The sequence below is a fragment of the Desmodus rotundus genome, chromosome 1, assembly GCF_022682495.2.
Source record: "Desmodus rotundus isolate HL8 chromosome 1, HLdesRot8A.1, whole genome shotgun sequence".
NCBI lineage: Eukaryota > Metazoa > Chordata > Mammalia > Chiroptera > Phyllostomidae > Desmodus > Desmodus rotundus.
Genome location: NC_071387.1, coordinates 165,300,294 through 165,318,220, shown reverse-complemented (window position 1 = coordinate 165,318,220; position 17,927 = coordinate 165,300,294). Strand labels below are relative to the sequence as shown.

Sequence of the window (17,927 nt, the reverse complement as noted above, 5' to 3'; positions counted from 1 at the left end):
TTCTCTACATGACTTTTTCTACCTTTTTCTTCATACCTTTGCCCCTAAACTGGAAAAAAAAATTTCACATAGGATTTAAAAATCTATTTCAAATCATATTAATAGTTCCATGGTATCTATTAGAAATAATATGACCTCCCTATAAAATATCTAGATAGCAGATTTGGATTTTGTTATAAAGTTGCCATGCACTCAAGTATCATATTGTTACAAAGCTGTAGTTAACACTCCCGCTACTTTGCCTTGTGCGGTGAATATAAGAAGGCAGAGAAACGTGCAGCCGGCGAATATCCCCAACAGCTTAGGATTCTATTTCACACGCTCAGCACATCTTGCTAAGCACACCTCAGAGAACATGTTTATGTGCATATTAAATCTTTACGTGTTTCAGAGTCTGAGAGAGTAAGAATACCTATTATCTCTATGTCCAAGGGACTCTTTTAAACTAAAGCTTGAAAAACAAAAATACATAACTGTTTTTGTGGAAACTCTGTCACTTCATTAAGTAATGTGATAATCATGGATGCTGAGAGATTTTTCCCTGTGAAAAACAATTAAAGATCATTTCCTAATCTGCTCTATGATAACACAAGAGAGATAGTCATGAATGAGGAAAGGATTTGTATACTATTCCTTTAACACGTGTTCCTTTGATGTGGCCCTTTTCTAGCACATGCTTCTTTGAAAGAACTGAGTCCATGAAAGCAGGCTGTGTGGGGGGCTGGGGGAGGGGGGCATATTTGGCATGGTGTTTGCTGGTAGGCACATTTGGGTGTTCAACCATCACTGCAGAACGTGGTTCACAGGATCTTTAGTCACTAGTCGAATTGACATTTCGGCACGCCTGTTTTGTACATCACTCTATTGTTTTGTCCTTTGGTGAGCAAGTATACCCACTGGAAGCCTGGCCGTCAAGAAAATTCCCAAGATTTTGTTAAAGGAGTATATCAGCAGAATGTTTTAAGAAGATAGATTTTAAAAATACATCTACACCAATATTTTGATAATTGCGGGCTTAACTGTAGAATACAGAATCTTTTCATGTTATGATCCTGCCTTTTATATTGGACACATCTCAGAAAGTCTACGTGGAGCTTGCCTTTTGCCTTTTTCTTCTCTGTGCTGAACGGAAGCACAAGAAGGCGCATGGTTCTTAGCTGACTCTCCTATAAATCTATCAGGTCTGATGAGGTCACACCCCCCCAGGTGGCATTCAGGAGTGTAGATGATGCTGTGAACCTATTGGAACACAGATATTTTCTTTCTCCATACATGTTGCCAGCTTTAGTGAATGACAAACGTGTCCCCAGGAGTGTACGGTCTCACTCAGCGTTGTGAGTCCCCCACAGAAGCACCTTGCTGGTTTCATCAGTGTGCCTTCCAGACCCCATTTCAATTATTTTGCCATTGTAATTTCACTTACAATTGCATACTAATCGAGTCCTTTTTAGACAGGCATTTAAATTGTTTTGTCATTTTCATTTCATCGAATAATAGCTTTGTAACACAATTACCACACTAAGTCATAGCAGTGGGACCAAAACGCAGGAAGGAAAGATGCATGACCTGTGCTTGGTGGCATTTTGAGGATATGGATTTGCAAGATAATTTCTCATTTGTTACTATGCATTGTGTCACTTTCCTCAAGGCAGGCCAGGAGCAAAAACTAAGAACCAATTTATGCTTTCATTATGTGGGAGATAGATCTCTTCGTGTTTGCCGCCAGATTACCTGAAACGCAGCTAAGGGCGTGTTGTGTGGGCATGTGTGTGTAGACGGTCTGTCTGCATCCTTGACACTGCTCATTGGCCTGGGAAAGAGCAAATAGTTAATTGTCTAATGAACGGTTCTTCGGGGGAATAAGTACAGTCACTTTAAGATAATCCATTGTCTATTGCTAAAGTCTATTCATTGAGTATTTATTATGTGCAAAGCACAGTGTTACCACAGAGGGCAATAGGACAAAAAGAAGACTAGGTTTCTATATCCAAGGAAGTTATGGTCAAGTGTGAAGAAATCACAAATATCTGTGGCTTACTGTACAAGGAAGCAAGTACCCATAGCCATTAAAAAAGCATTAATAAGGAAACTTCAGGCAGGGAGACCACAGAAGGGGAAGGCCCTGACTGAGGTTGTGGAAGGGGCATGTCGGGGAGGGCTGTTCAAGGGTACAGTTGGCACGGATTAGGGGAGGAAAGGGGCAGTTAATGAAAGAAGGCAATTCATCAGTCAAGTCACGTAGAGTGGAGGTTTTAGCGTGAGGGAGAAAGATGGAAGGTTTAGTTTTAGACTTCTCGCTTTCAGATTTTTGGGCATATCTGAAGGGGGATGCCCCACGGGCCACTTCCAATTTGGGCTGAAGCACCCAGTGGTTGGGAACCATCTCATTTAAGAAGAGCCTGCCAGTGACTTTAACCAGGGGCAGGGTAGTTTCCTGCTGAACACTATTCAGGGGCTGGTGGTGAAGAAGATCTCACTAAGGAGACTGAGAAGGTGAAGCCAGAGAAGGGGGAGCATTTGGGAGGGAGGGAGGTCTGGAAGATGCTGGAAGAAGGAAGGGATGTGTAATTCTTAGTTGCTGCAGAGTCTTGTAGTAAAGGCTGTAATGGGTCTCAGGTCTGGCACTGAAGAAGCTATTGGCTGCTGTAAACAGCTTTTAAGAGGAACACAAGGATCAAGGCTAGAGAGTTTTTAAAGGGAGGAGTCTGTTCACTGAGTGAAGTGACAGTGTGCCCTCTGATTCCCGGCCCCCGTCACATGCAGGGTTTTCTCAGGCATCAGGCATTCCCCTGATTGCTGTGACCTTACTGCTCTGCCCGCTCAGACCACAGCTTAGCTCCCATCCAAGAGCCAAGAGCCGTTGGGGTGGGTGGGGTAGGGTGGGGAGCACTGAGTTCTAAGGCAGGACAGATGTCATGACATTTTTAGTATCAAGATGTGACCAGGCTTAGTCCTGCTCCAGCTCTCGCCCATCAGGGCAGAATAAACACCTCACTGGCTATTCTCCCCCTGTGTTCTTCCTTCGGAGGGGCTGGCTTCTGGCTCAGTGGCCTGTTTCCTCCAAAGACCCCCCTACTGAAGCAGGAACCTCATCATTATTGGTTCAAAGGCTGTCTCACTGGGGGGTTACAAAGCTTTAGTAATATTTAGAACCTAAAGCATTATCATGGCCAAGTGCTGGCTGGTGCAAAAGAGATGGAAAATGATATATTCTAAACCACAATATACTCCATAACTAAACCCGAGCCAAATAATAACTAAATATCCTCTATGTATTTCTGTTATCCTTTTAAAGGCAAACATCAGCTATAACACCTAATTTCCACATGCCGTGGTAATTTTCAGCACAGGAGTTTTAGAAGCATGGCTAGGACAAAGCTAGATCACCATAGGACAAAAAGTGAATGAAAAGAAAAATAGCATTCCCTAAGCATTAATTGAGCCCTGGCTGTGAGCCAAGTAGCTGCATTAGCAGATATCCGACCAGCATGCTTGATCTTCGCCACCTGGGAACTTCGTTACCAGTGGGGCAAGTATGTGCGATTTTCCCTGTGGCAGAGATACTGATCGCAGTGCTGTATTCGCAGAAGAAGGAGCTAGACTTGCCTTTGGGAATTGGTAAAAATTTATCTAGGAAGCGACACTTAAACAAAGTTTTGAGGGATTAATAAGAATTCCCCAGGCAGGAAAGAGGGAGAACACCATCCCAGGAAGACGTTAAAGATGTCAGAGGCCCTGAACTTTGTGAGGAACAGTGGCAAGTTCACCGTGGCTGGGGGTAGTTTGGGCGAGAGGTGGAGCAGCGATCTCCATTTTACTCAGTTCTCTGCTGTCAATCATATCAAGTCAGACACTGGCATTCCTGGGTTTTCCATTGACAACTATAATGGTCACTCAACGAAAATTTATTGAATACCTACAATGTGACAAGCACTGTTTCAAACTCTAAAGATATATAGCAAATAAAACAGGAAAAAATAACCTGCGGTAGGCCTTAAGCATGACTCTTTCAACCTCTCTGTAGTTTTTATCTGGACGGTGCAATTTTCCAGAACATGAGAATTCACTCGCTCTTCAACCCACTGTCCCCCATTCTCCATTGGCTACTTATAGAGAGGCCAGTTTCCTTGAAGGCTAAACTGGATGGATATGACCTAAACCATTATACCCAGTTTCTCTTTCTCCATCCCTCCATAGGCTCCTATATTCCTTTAGGCATTAACAAGGGAAGAAATATTCTGTGGGATTTCTAGCTGCTTCATCTCTAGCTATCTGCATTTTTGTGAAAAATAGCTTCATGTTTCTGAGATCCCCTTCTTTAGCCTCGTTGACTATCTTTTGCCACTGGACTGGAGGCCGAGCGACTTGTCCTCCGTGCTCAGAGCCAGTCTTTGCAGGGTGGGTGTCACCCCTGCCCAGTGCTACCAGCTACACCAGCGTTCCAAGCTAATAACAAAAAGTGAGGCAAACTTTTTCCTTTTTGAGCTTCAGTCCAAGATTTTGATCTTTTGGCATCCCAGTGTTCTCTCCATGTGAAGACCCTAAAGTGTGCATTGCAGGTGAGGGGGCAGCAGCTCTGTAGGCTGCCCGGTCCCTTCGTCCTGCACGGCCCGCATCATTATCTTGGACAGCTTTGCTCTCCGTGGTGGGGGTGCCTCGGGCTCCGTTAAGTCTCTCGGCTGTCCCAGTGATCCTAATTGGAATTAGAGAGTTATTGGCTTCTAGGGAACATCCCGTCCACCAACACTAGCAAAATCTAATTTGGATTCATTATTGCCAAATTGGAGGAGACGACTCAGTAACTCATCGCCGTTATACTCGTTTTCCTGGGTCTTGCGTCCTCCCGTCTTCCACACCCTCCTGTGAGAAGAGAGGTGTCTGACATCAGAATGGAGTTGAGCCAAGTGGCCTGAAAAGCTGTCTCCATCCAAAGGGTCTGCGATCAGTTTTCACAGGATAGGAGAGAACGGAACTCCCAGCCACATTCCTGAAACTTGCTACAAGTAGTGTTCTGGGTAAAAGAATGTCATAGTAAATGCCTTTCTGCCACCCGGAGGGTCACTGGGAGATTCCCCGCAATACAGCTTTGAACCTGAAGGCCGATTCTTGCAGGCTCAGTCCCTGTACCCCTATGTGTGGCAGATCCTGGGTGAGGATTCTGGTCCTCTGGCCTTATGTGTCCTTATCAGTCTGGGACTCTCCCTGACGTCACTGAGAATTGGGTGATGCCTTTGTTGTCAGTTTGGAGAATCGGTTAACTGTGCACTTCGGCTTAAATAGGGCAATCTGAATTGTTAATCATGGAGAACTAGATCAAGCCAGATACAAGTAATACAGACTTGTGGATTTGAATTCACACATCAAGGTGCACTTGTACCCTTTGTGGGAAATCGAATCTCTCAATATTCTCACCTAACAGGAAGGAGCTTTTGTAGGACCCAAGCTTCCTGCAGACTGCTTCAGCGAGTCGGAAGCCGATTGCATTCAGTTTGAGGAATTAGTCTGATAAATCACTAAAGTGAGTATTCCTAAGCCACATATTTGCAAACTAACATCCTTGCCTTAAACTTAGAAATGTCTTATTGGCCTTAAAGATTGTGAGAAGAAAGTAAAAGAGGTCCTTAGGTATAGTTCTTACCTTCAATTTAATTTGAACTAATTTCAAGGGTACGATTAATTGGCTTTAATTACATTCACAATATCGTCCAACTGTCTCCGCCATCTCTTTCCAAATTTTCCATCACTGCAAGCAGAAGCTCTGTAACTATTAAGAAGTAACTCCCTATTTCCTCTCCCCACAGCCCCTGGTAGTTCTAATCTACTTTCTGTCTCTGTGAATTTGCCTATTCTAGATAATTCATATGATTGGAATCAGATCATCTTTTGTCCTTTTGTAACTGCCTTATTTCACCCAGCAAGGTTTTATTCATGTTGTAGCATGTATCAAATTTTATGTTATGTAAATGTTAACACAATTCAGAAAGAAAAGAAAGAAACAATTAGAAGGAAGTCCTTTTGGAGATGAATGGGTGCTCCTAGCTGTCTTCAGAGATGAATGAGGGATGGAGCTCACCTGTCTCCTGTGTTTGAGGAGATGCTGGAACTGGCAGTGAGTGCACTTACAAATGAATTAACAGGGAGGGGCGTGAGGTTTCAAAACAAGGTTGCTGTGTAGCTGACTGGGGCAGAGGCGAAGGCCCCAACGAAGTAAAAGAGGCTGAGAATCATCTCCTCCCAATCTCTTGCAGTTCTGAAGCCTAGCAGAAAGTGTTTGGACATTCTTTTGTTGATATTTTTTTGGTTTTTTTTAAATGAACAAGTAAACCATACTGGTTGTCAACACACAACAGAGAGCTACATTATCCACCAAGAGTGGAAAATTTATGAACCAAACCAGCAACCTAGGTACATGCCCTGAATGGGAATTGAACTTGTGACCTTCTGGAACACTGGACAATACTCCAACCAACCAAGCCACCCTGACCAGGACCCAAGTGATTCTTATTCAAAGGGAAATTTCAGAAACACAGTGATCTAGACCCGTGTTTCTCAGACACAGATGTGCCAATAAGTCACCTGAGGATGCAGTCACCTGGAGTGGCCTGAGAGCCTTCATCTAAAAAGCTCCCAGGGGATCTGATGCTGGTGGTTATGAAAGCCCATTGTGTAGCACCGTCCTAGGCCCCATCAGCCAAGAAGCAGCAGCATCCCCAACAATTGTGACAGTGAAGGTTATAAACGATATTCTGATTTTAAACAATAGGGGGTTATATATAAGTGGGAGTGTGTTCCTTATCACCAATATACAGTAACGTACATTACAAGGGAGATTTTTGTGCCATTTTTGAGGAAAGGTTTTCTTTCCAAAACTGTAGATCTCTTATCAACAGCTGAGGGATGCACATTTGGTTTTTTTCCCACTGAAATGGGTATTGACTTATTTATGCTGGTCTTTCCCCTACACAGTGGTGGGGGGTGGGGAACCACAATCCCTGACCACATTTACAGCTACACATCCCAGAATGGACCCCAGGTGTGCAGGGCGCTGTGTGACTCCGCTCTGTTGGGACTGATTTCTCAGTGCCATTGTCGTGGTGATAAAATTATAATTTGACCCCTTTGGGTTTTTTTTTCTTTCCACCTACATGAAATTAAACGGCTTTTCTGAGAGTAGCTTAGTTTTCTCAGCAGAATCTAGTTAAATCAGAGATATTAAAGTGCTGCTGTGTCCAGAGAACTGATGGAAACTGAGAGTTCTCTGAACTGCTCACAGGAGGAAAGGCCTGCCATGGGAACGACTCAGCTGTAGAGGTGTCACCCAAAAGGAGGCAGAGTATGCGTGTGAGAGGTGGCTGGCTTCTCATTGCCCTCTGTTTATTTAGTTATCCATTTTCTCCCTAATTAATAGATTATAGATGTCTTTGTGGAATGCCACCTTTCAAACTTAGCAGTTCTCACACAGAACGAACACCAGCAGACTCATCCACCCATGCATCCATCCCATTCTCGCTGAGTTGGTGCAGAACACTGCCCTCTGTTTTGTGACAAATACAAAGATCAACCAGACAAAAACCTGTGCAGCAAGATGCTTGTCGTTCGAACAGCATGGGAACCAGAGGACTTCAATTAATTCTGTCTGAGGAAGGTGTTGATTTTTTTTTGGGGGGGGGCAATCATCACTGCAGCTTTTATTTATTTTTTTCTTTTTTTAAAAATATATTTATTGATTATGCTATTACAGTTGTCCCATTTCCCCCCCACCCCACTCCATCCTGCCCACCCCCTCCCTCCCACATTCCCCCCCCCCATAGTTCATGTCCATGGGTCATACTTATAAGTTCTTTGGCTTCTACATTTCCTACACTATTTTTACCCTCCCCCTGTCTATTTTCCACCTATCATCTATGCTACTTATTCTCTGTACCTTTACCCCCCTCTCCCCCTCCCACTCCCTTATTGACAACCCTCATGTTCTAGTTGTTTGCCTAGTTTGCTCTCGTTTTTGTTTTATGTGTGGTCGTTAATAATTGTGATTTTGCTGTCATTTTTACTGTTCCTATTTTTGATCTTCTTTTTCTTAGGTAACTCCCTTTAACATTTCATATAATAAGGGCTTGGTGATGATGAGCTTCTTTAACTTGACCTTATCTGAGAAGCACTTTATCTTCCCTTCCATTCTAAATGATAGCTTTGCTGGATACAGTAATCTTGGATGTAGGTCCTTGCGTTTAATCTTGGGTAATGTAATTATGATGTGCCTTGGTGTGTTCCTCCTTGGGTCCAGCTTCTTTGGGACTCTCTGAGCTTCCTGGACTTCCCGGAAGTCTATTTCCTTTGCCATATTGGGGAAGTTCTCCTTCATTATTTGTTCAAATAAGTTTTCAATTTTTTGTTCTTCCTCTTCTCCTTCTGGCACCCCTATAATTCGGATGTTGGAACGTTTCAAGGTGTCCTGGAGGTTCCTAAGCCTCTCCTCATTTTTCCAAGTTCTTGTTTCTTCATTCTTTTCTGGTTGGATGTTTGTTTCTTCCTTCTGGTCCATACCATTGATTTGAGTCCCAGTTTCCTTCTCATCACTATTGGTTCCCTGTACATTTTCCTTTGTTTCTCTTAGGATAGGCTTCATTTTTTCTTCTGTTTTTCGAACAGATTCAACCAAGTCTGTGAGCATATTGATAACCAGTGCTTTGAACTGTGCATCCGATAGGTTGGCTATCTCTTCGTCGCTTAGTTGTATTTTTTCAGGAGCTTTGAAGTGTTCTGTCATTTGGGCCATTTTGTTTGTTTGTTTGTCTTGGCGCGTCTGTTACTTTAAGGGGCGGAGCCTTAGGTGTTCACCGGGGCGGGGTAATGCTGGTGGCTGAGCTGTGACGCTGTACGTGGGGGAGGGGCCGAGTGGGAGCAATGGCGCCCGCCTCACTCTCCTGCGGCTTTCAATCTTTCACTCCGATACCCACAATCAAACTGGGCCACTCTGGTGCTGGTTCCTGAGTAAGTGGGCCTGTGCACACTCTAGGCCCCTGTGGGTCTCTCCAGCGACCTCTCCTGTGAGGCTGGGAGTCTCTCCTGCTGCCGCCCCAACCCCCAGGGGCGCTTTCAATCAGAGGTTTGAGGCTTTATTTCCCCGACCTGGAGCCCTGGGTTGCGTGGTCCGCTTAGCTGCCCGCCGTTTGTCCGGTTTATCTGTGGGCGAATGTGGTGCCGCAGGGTGCTACCCGCCACTCTGCCTGCCCCACTCTGAGTCCGGCCCTCTGGGTTTATCTGTGCAAATGTGGGGCTGCAGGGTCTGCTAGTGCTCGGACTGCCTGCGCCATTTGTCCCACACTCCGCCAGTCTCAGTCCCGCCACAGCCACGCGAGTCCTCTCCACCCCGGTGCCCGTCTCCGCCCCTCCTACCAGTCTGGGAGAATGTTTATTTTCTATTTCCTTGGTGTCGGTCCCCCTTGCTGTTCGATTCTCTGTCAGTTCTGGTTGTGCGAGGAGGCGCAGTGTGTCTACCTACGCTGCCATCTTGGTTCTCCTGAAGGTGTGGATTTAAAAAGACTTCAAACACCCTGGCCGGGTCGGTCAGTTTGTTGCGGTGTTGCCCTCCCCCCCCCCCCCCGCCCCCAACACCAGAAAGTTGCAGGTTAGATTCCCAGTCAGAGCACAGACCTGGGTTGTGGGTTCGATCCCTGGTCAGGGTGTGTGTGGGAGGTAGCCAGTTGGTGTCTCTCTCTCTGTCTCTCTTACTCTCTCTCTCTCTCTTTTTCTCTTTCCCTCTCCCCTTCCTCTCTAAAATCAATTTAAAACATTTTTAAAAGCCTTCAGAAGACTGTGGTATTTGAGCCAGGTTTTGTATTGTGGGTAGAATATGGACTTACCAACAAGGGGGTGGAGAAAGGGTGTTTCTGGGAGAGACTAGACAGCCGAGGCACAAAGACATGAAAATCCTGGATTGAGCAGTGTGAGTAGATTGTGGTTCAGTTCTGTTCAAGTGAAACATACATGGTGGGGAGCAACTGGGAAGGTGGATGTGGACCGACCTGTTCATGCAGAGCTTTAAATGAGCTTATTCTGGAGCAGGTGGGGAATAGTTAATGTGTGAGCAGAGAAGTGATGTGGTGTAAGCAGTCCTTTGGGAGCCTGCTGTGTTTGGAATGGATTGGAGAGGAGAAAGCTGGCCAGCAGTTAAGATTCATTTGCATTTGAATGGTCCAGCCTATAGGTGGCGAGAGCCTGACTGAGGCTGATGGCAGAGGGCCTGGCAAGGAGAGGAGAGAATTTTGGTCCTTCGCATCGGGTTAGCTGTGGGAGCAGGGAGGAGGAACATACACAGCACTGAGGCTTCGTGCCCAGGTGTTCTACTGGGTAGCAGTGCCTTAAGTAGAAACTGCAGTTCTGGGATTGGTCAGGAGGTGGGGAGAGCCAGTGCATAGGGAGGAAGATGAGTTTAGTTACACCTGCAAGCACAAGAACTGAGTGTCTAATTCACAGACTACCCTTAGTATGTACGTAGCACAGAGCCTGGGTGGTAAATGGTGCACAGTGAATTTTTGTTGAGTTTGAGGTGCTAAGCAGGATGCTTGGGAGAAATGATCCAGGAGGGCATTTGGAAGTGGGTCCTGGGGCTTGATTGGGGAAACTTGCCCTGGACGTAGGCATTGGAGAGACCTTTTAATAGAGACGCAGAACCCACAGGAGAGGATGGCGTGGTGAGGGGGAACACGTAGGAAGGGAGGACAGGCCGAGCAGACCTTTAGTGACTGCTTTAAGGGGCGAGAGGAGAAAATTCATGAAATAATGATTGGAAAAGTAGGAGAAGTCTCAGCTGCCTGGAGGCCAAGGGCAGAGAGGGTTTCCGGACAGAGGCGGTGGAGGACATTAGCCGTGGCAATGAAAAAGCCATTTCAGAAAGTGGAAGGACAGATGTTGGGTTAACTGCCAAATTGAGTTTTAAGGTATATTTTTAAAGGGAAGGAAACAAATCACTGTTTAAAATCGGTTATAAGGTAGTGTGCTGTACTCGTTGGGGATAATGCATCTAATAACGTAATTATACGAGAGACTGGAGCAGCTGAAAAAACACTAATCATCTTCTGCAAGAGGAAAACTGCAGATTTGTAGCCATTATCTACTACTTCTGCGTCATTATGTGCCAATAATCACATCCGGAGTAGATATGGGAGATAAATTGGCAAACCTGGAGAAGACAGGGTGAGCTGCTGCTATCTCATTTTATTTATTTTTCCAAATTGAAAATGGTGTCATTTACTGGTACCTCGGGATGTAACAATAAAGTGAAGTTTGTTGAAATGTGCACATTCCAGCACTCACCTGGCGACGATAAACAGTGCAGAACCGCCCAGGGCAGGTACGTGGAGGGGGGAAAGGTCGCTCCCAGTTAGATACTCTCTGGGGGTGAGCTGACTCAATCTGAGGGTCCTATGTGATCATACACGACAACTTTGTCCCCTAGGTTTCTGCTGGATCAGTAGAGAAGGCTTCTCTACCCTGCCCCACTCCACATACTGGGCATGCTAAATTTGTAATGTAGGGACTCGGGCATGTGACGGTGGCTCCTGCAGACCCCTACTGCACGTAGCAGGGTATGTGGGATCCCAGATCCTTTTTCTCAGAGTGACAATGCGATGCATTGTGTGTATATATCACATTTTAAAAATCCATTCATATGTCAGTGGACATTTAGGTTGTTTCCTTGTCTCTGATACTGTAAATAATACTGCAGTGACTGTGGACATGCAGCTGTCTCTTATAGGTCTGATTTCAGTTTCTGAGGGTATATACCCAAAATGGAATTGCTCTATCATATGATAGTTCTACTTTTAATTTTTTAAAGAGCTTCCTCACAAGATATAGAATTCTAGGTCCATAAATAAACATACATCTAAGGTTAACTGGTTTCCACAAGGGTGCCAAGACCATCCAAAGTGGAGAGAATGGTCTTTTCAACGACTGGTGCGGGAACAACTGGATAGCTACAGGCCAAAGAAGGACGGTGGACCCTTCCCTCACACCACACACAGAGATTAACTCAAAATGGATCAAAGAGGTAAAACTATAGAACTCTTTGAAGAAAACAAAACCTTTATGACCTTTGGTTTGACAAAGTATTCTTAGATATGACACCAAAGCACAAACAAAAGAAAAATATATTAGACTTTATCATAACTTAAAATATTCGTACTTCAAAGCACACCATCACAAAAGTGAAAACACAACCCATAGAATTGGAGAAAATATTTTCAAATCATGTGTCTGATAACGGACTTATATTCACATATATGAAGAACTCTAAAAAGACAAAGAAGCCAATTAAAAAGTGGGCAAAGGACTTAAATAGATATTTCTCCTAAGAAAATTTCCAAATGGCCAATAAGTCCATGAAAGGGTTTTCAACATTATCAATCATAAGGAAATGCGAATCAAAACCACATGAGACACCGTTTCACCCCCTGGATGGCTAGAATCAAAAAGTGAGATGGTGATAACTGTTGGCAAGCATTTGGACACCCTAGTAGGAACCCTAATGCCGTGCTAGTGGGAATATGAAATGGCACGACCACTTGGGGAGAAAGTCCAGCCGTTCCTCACATGGTTAATCATAGACTGATCATATAACCCAGCAATTCTCCTCCTACGTATATGCCCAAGAGAAATGAAAACAACAGTTCCTATATACATAAGTATATAAAAACCTATGCATGAATGTTATAGCAGCATTATTAGTAATAGCTAAGGGTGGCAAGAGCCCAAGTGTCTATAAGCTGATGAATGAATGAATAAAATTTGATATATGCATATAATGGAATGCTACTTGACTATAGAAAGGAAGAAAGCCCAGAAAGATGAAGGAAATGACATTGAACTTGTATCAAATGTAGCTGCTTTGATTCAGCAAGCTACAACAGTGAAAAACAAGGATATCAGAAAAATCTGGGGAGGCATCTATGTTCCTGAAAAAGGAACAGTGCAGCAGGCTGAGAAGGCCGAAGTCATCCAGCTACAGGAACAGCAGATGCTGGATGGGTGCTCAGACTTGTCTGTGGTATTTTAGACATGCAGTAAAAGCGGTGTATTGGAAAAAAAGGGATGAAGCACATGCTACAACCTGGACGAATGATGAAAACATCATGCTAAAGGAAATAAGCCTGTCCCAAAAGATCACGTATGATAGCATCCACATGCTATATGCTATATGAAATGTCCAGAAAAGGCAAATCTATAGAGACAAAGTAGATTTTTTGTTGTTTAGGGCTGATGAGGGCGGGATGAGGAGGGGTGATAGGTAAAGGGTACAGGGCTTCTTTCTGAGGTGATGAAACATTCTAAAATGAGTGGTGAGACAGTCACACATATCTAAATGTACTAAAATCATTGAATTTTGTACTTTAAATGGGAGAATTGGATACCACGTGAGTTATGTCTCAATGAAGCTGTTTTTAGAAGAGAATCGACATGGAAGGTTGCTTGGGAAATTGACCAGCTTGCCTTGTAAAGCCAGGCCAAGCATACGTGTGTACGCAGCTCGTGCGCCGTGCCACTTCAATGACTGTGTAAATCAGGGCAGAAACAAGAAAGCGATGGGGTCTTGTTGCCTGGTTCTCCAACATTAAATTAAAGCTACTATTCAGTTCTGTTAGCTGCAGACCACATCTTCATGTCGCTGATCATTTTACTTGGGCTATTTACAGCCTTTAGAATGATGCTCTTGAATACATGTGGTTTCGAAGGAAAAAAAGCTGTTTTCAAAGTAATAAGCTCTATGAGCCATTGAGTTAATGAGATTATAGCAACACTGAAATATATTTTGAAAATCTCATTGACATGGTGATGGGAGGCCGTGCTGTCAGATGGCGATATCCTTGCAGCCGTGACAGTGCTTACCCTGTGTACCTGTATTTTCCTCCCCGAATATTCCACAAATGCTTCCAAGGAAATGGCTGTATATTTTAACATTGTTTTGTTTTCATAGTGTGATGTTGGAAACATTGTCATTGACTTGAACAACTTAGTCATTGTCATTCACACCCACGGTGCACTCAGTGCTGTGCAGAGCACGCAACAGACAGGTACTCAGTCTGCAGGGCCTTGGGCTGGGAATCAGAGCCCGGGGTTTCCTCGGCGTCACTGGTTAGCTTTGTCCAGACTCATTGGTAGAATAAGGAGACAGTACCAGAAGTTTCCCAACAATCCTACCAGCTCCAGCCCTCCATGACAATGAGATTCAATGGAGGATGAATTATCTCTACATGTTTTCAGCAGAAGAAAGTTGGTTAAAAAAACCCAAGAAAACCAGAGTACTGTATGCATGTCATGCGGCATCCTGTCAGATAATTAGATTACAGGGACATTGCTGGGGAGGCGGCTGGCTTACAGGGACTGAGCCCGGCAGTGTTTCCTGGGACGTGAAATATGACTTGTTTGATCCTGTCTTTTCACTATGGATCCACTATGGATGCCTGTGTTCCCTGCACCCCTTCGCCAGGCTGTAGTCCTGAGGGCAGCGTGGCTCAGTCCTGCGGGGTATTAAAGTCTTCACAGTAGGACTTCTCAGGACCTATAATATGCAAAACTAAGAAACCGATACCATTTTGCCAAAGGGATTTGACTGTGAAACCCTTTGTTTCACAGAGCATGTATTAATGCTTCGCTAAGCAGGTATTAATACTTCACTGAGCTAGGAATCCAGTTTAGAGGCCTTGGACACGGCTAAACTGGTGTCAAAATTCGTGACTCTAGGAAACGTTCTGTCGTTGCTCTGTGTTTCTTCATCGTTGGGTCACCAGTGCCTGGAGCATAGTCATTACTCAAGAAATGTTTGTGGAATTAATGATTGAATGAACAAATGAATGTGTGCATGGTGGGCTCTATACAGCTATCCTCTCTTCCAATCAATATTTATGCATTAAGTTTGCATAATATAAATGAGCTCTGCTTATTTATGATTTCCTCATATGTTCCAGGTTTGCAGTCTAAAGGGTTCTGTCACCCCCCTAGTTTATGACCTCTATAGAGGCACCCTGCACTTTATTAGTGTCGTTTGCCTGACCCTGCCCCAAGGCCGTCTCGGCTCCTCATTAGCCCTGCAGTCCAGCCTCAGAAGTGATCTCCTTCTCTTCCAGCTCTTTCTCTCACACAAACCAAACACTAAGAGTTTTCAGAATAAAAATCTAATTAGACCTGTGATGACCATCATTATAAATGGTTCACTTCAAGGCCAGCACCTTCTTTGGACTCTTGAACCTCAGGCTTGCCCCACTGCTGGAGAAGGAGGAAAGAACTGTTCTATATTCATTTGGATTTTCTGTGTCTCCGAAGCCTTGGGTTAGGTGCAGTAGGGCAGACACTGAAGTCGGAAAGCTTCCCGACTGGCACACGCCACCCCCCTATAGTCTTCACATTCGGTCCATATGCCACCAGCACAGTCACTGTCCCGTCTTTGGAGAACTGGGAAGATGTGTTCATCCACGTCCACCTTTCCCTCAGCCAACAGAAATGGGATTGTCTACACCTTAACTCAATTGCTAAATCAAAATAAAAGTCCAGCCACCTTCTTAAAGTGAGAACAATTAATTTTTTAAGGTGCCATGTTTTTTCTTTAAATAATCTTACTTAGAATTATGGAGTTATTTTACCGGTGCTTAATACTTTCCAGGAACTCAAGAATTGTTAGAGAATTACCCTGTTTCCTTTGTAGATACTCTCAAGACCATTTTCCATACAATAGCCACGCACATTAGGAACTGCTGTTCCTACCAGGGATAAATGCATAATCCGCACAGCAGAGTGAGAGCTATTGGCAGGAAACACCTGCCAAAGAGAATGCCAGCCGGACTTGAGTGTCGTCTCTGCCTCAGTTCTGCCGGCTGAAGACATTCACAGGTTAAATTGTGTGACTTACCCAGTTTTGTTTAGTTTTTAATACCAACTCATTTTCAAGTTAAGACTAAATTCTGTATATTTTCATTAAGAATGCCGTGCAAATGAGTTATTGTCTTGGCATTCTGCTTAAGATGTTTTATTCTTCCTTAGGATACACTCCTTCTGGGGATGGAACTCACAGCCTTATTATTGAGGATATATGTAATTTAATATTTGCAAGAAGTTGCAAAAATAGTACAAAGAGTTCTGTTTACTCTTCCCCCAGCTTCCCCCAATGATAATATCTTTCAAAACCAGAATATTGTCAAACCAGGAAATTGACATTGGTATGCTACTGTTAATTCAAATAGGGACCTTATTTAAATTTCACCAGTGAATGGAAATTTTTTACATTCACTCTTTCAGAGGGTGGGTGTAGGTCTAAGAAGTTGTATCGCATACAGATTTGTGCCATCTCGCCCCGCAGTCGTGGCAGAATCACTGTTCACCACCGCAGAGAAACGCCCTTGGGTGTTGTCTTTATGGTGACGCCATCTCGCTCACCCTAACCCCGGCAACCCCTGATCTGTTCTCCATTTCTACAGTTTTCCCATTTTGAGAATGTTACAGAAAAGGAAGCCTTTTATGATTGGCTTCTTTCCCCATTCAGCCTAATTCCCTTGGCATCCACCAGTGATTGTGTGTATTAATCATTTGCTTTTATTTATTGCTGAGTAGTATGAGTAGTCTCTACTGAGCTTGGGTTTTTGGTTTGTTTTTTTGTTAGATTAAGATCAAAGTAAAAAAGATCAAGCCTGGAGCTGAGTTGATTTAGGAGCTGGGAGCAAACAAGGGTAGGCCAGGGAGAGGGAAGGAGAGAGGCAGCAGGACAGACTGGGTAGAAAGCAGGGACAGGATCAAGACCCTCAGTGAGAGGCAAAGGGCCGTGCTCCCAGCCCCGCCCAGGAAAGGATGGCTGCAGCAAAGGTGTGTTCAGATGGAACTCACTTCTAGAAGTGGGTGTGGCCAGGAAGGAAGATCAGTGTGCTTGTGTTGGGGGTGGGATGGGGAGACATAAATACCTAATGTCTCCTCCATCTGTCCTGACTAACCCCAGGGCCTCAGCCCTCTGCTTCCCGAGTCTCCCAGTATTGTTTCTGCCTGGCAGCGTCATGTGTTAATATCATGCCCAGAATAGAAATGAAGATAAGGTGTAAGGGTTCGATTTTCGGCATTTTTTCAAAGTGAAGGAAATTCCTATCGGTTGACCCAGCACAGAATGACACAGCAGCATTCCACGTCCTTGCAGTGTGGAATCTGAGATGACTTGGCTTAAATTCCAAAGCCTTTTAAAGGCAGAGAAGAGGGAAGAAGTAGAAACTGGACTTCTTAATTCCAAGTTTATATTTAGAATCAACAACCCCCTACTTGAGCAATTAAATATCTTTGCTTAGCCCAGATTCAACTGTAAAGTGATAGAAGGAATGGGACTTGCCACAAATTCAAATAAAAGACACCTTTGTAGAAGTCATCATTTGATATAATGCTGAATAAATCCTGCAAATAGCTGAGCTGGGGTCAAGCCAATAGCTGCCTCAGCAAATGTTCCATTGCGTTATTTCCCCCACACCTTCAAGTTTGGGAATGAGCAGTGTGTGGGCCCTGGGGTGTGCTCCTTCCACAAAAAGACAGGAATTATCTGGATGACGTTGACTAACAGCAGAGCTCTTGTTTAGGCATCTACAAACTTTAGTGTTTTCGATACCACAGGCCCAAGCTTTCTACAGCAGAGCTCATTTCCCATTTCAGTAGAATCCAGTGTTCGAGGTCATAGCAAAATTTTTCATCTGTGAAATGAGTAATTTGACTCTGTATCTTGTGTCCCTTCTAGCTCTATATCCTCTCAGGCTTTGTGTCTTGGTGGCCTTGAATGTGACTACTTAGTGTGATGGGAAAAGGCTCAAGAGGCCATGACTCTCAGAGTCGAGTCTGTGTATTCCCATTATTTCTGTGAGCTAGAGGAAGATATCATTAGCTTGTCTTTACAAATGGGGAAGCCCAAG

General features: G+C 44.2%; 1 protein-coding gene across 1 annotated transcript in view; it reads left to right on the top strand.

The window, feature by feature from the left end:
• SV2C (synaptic vesicle glycoprotein 2C) overlaps positions 1 to 17,927 on the top strand; it is a 187,089-nt gene that overhangs the window by 51,965 nt on the left and 117,197 nt on the right. The window lies entirely within an intron of this gene.